This window comes from Propithecus coquereli, unplaced genomic scaffold, assembly GCF_000956105.1.
Source record: "Propithecus coquereli isolate 6110/MARCELLA unplaced genomic scaffold, Pcoq_1.0 Scaffold292, whole genome shotgun sequence".
Lineage (NCBI taxonomy): Eukaryota > Metazoa > Chordata > Mammalia > Primates > Indriidae > Propithecus > Propithecus coquereli.
The window spans coordinates 1,945,137-1,946,546 of record NW_012148530.1 but is presented as its reverse complement, the minus strand read 5'-3'; positions in this window follow the sequence as shown (position 1 = coordinate 1,946,546).

Below are 1,410 nucleotides of genomic sequence, written 5' to 3'. Positions count from 1 at the left end.
GGTTGGTGTCTAGCCAGCCTTGTACCTTAAATCAGTCTCAGTCCTCAGGCACTAGGGGGGCTTATCAGAAAGAGCCCTGACATCAGGAGCCCTCCTTGTATGACTTGCCTGGGACCCACTCGCTTTCCTACTGCTCTTCTCTGGCTCCCCCTATTACAGTTCTGCCTGACTTCCTACCTTCCTCTCACCTTTGTGGTAAGCTACCTTAACTTCTTACCCTATCCGCCACAGGCCAGCCTTCCCCTAGGCTTCTCTTTTTGTAGTTTCTAAATATTTCTCAAATCCATCCTCTCCTTTCCAACCCTAATTTCAGTGATTTAGTTCAGGCGCTCATCATTTATTGCTGGACTGTTGCAGTAACTGCCAATTAATCTTGTCTGAGGTGGTGCCCTCTCCAGTCCATTAGTCACCCAGCTATAGCAGCAAACTACTTACAACCCTTCAGCAACAATCCGGCTCCTGCAAGATGAAGCCGAGGCTCCGGTATTTTATGCAAGACCTGCCGCGATGTCCATCTACCACCTTCTTCCCCAGCCTCATCTGTGCCATTTCCATTTTACGCTTTTTAAGCACCTTGTGCTTTCCCCACTTCTCGTTCTGGGACACTGGTTGGATAACTCATAGGTATCAACATCTTCTCCCTGCTGTCTTTTTATTAGTTACTTTATTACCTGTTTTGGAATAAGGTGGCAATAAGCAAGCAAGCAAGCAAATACGTTTCCCTCTTCCCTGGATCTGGAGTAATTCAAAGCAGCCTTAGAATGAAAAATGATGCTGGGGAAGAGGGAGATGGAAGAGGAGGGAGCTGCTGTGGCGATCCCGTTGGGGGGTTCTGTGTGTGTGTGTGTGTGTGTGTGTGTGTGTGTGAGAGAGAGAGAGAGAGAGAGACAGAGACAGAGAGAGACATTCAGGGCATTTTTAGCCCTGGTCGTGGCAGAGCTTCCTCTCTGAATCTCTACTCACATGGGACCCAGCTGCCGAGGCCAAGCTGCCAGGCCAATGAATTCATTTAACAGATGTTCAGCGGGGGCCCACTCCTAAGAACTGGGATCCTAAAGTAGATAAGAAACAGTCACTGCCCACACAGTGCATTTGAATCTCAGTCTATCTATAAACTCTGGTGGAAGATACATCATTTTCTTTTTTTTCCAGCTCAAGTCAGGTCCTGACTCTTAGATCTCCATTATGCTGGGCTTGGTGGTCTCTATTGCCTCCCCCTCAGAATGGCGTTAAGGTTCTGGGGCCCTTTAAGATGCATGCCAAAGTGTCAGTGAATTGGAGGGAATATTTGTGCCTCCAGGTTATGCTGTCACGCCTCCTGTGACTGCCCCTTAGGGCCCTTCAGGCTGCTTCTGGGTTATTCTCAGGACACAGGGATCCTTTGAAAGGTTAACCCTGTGGTCTGTCCTC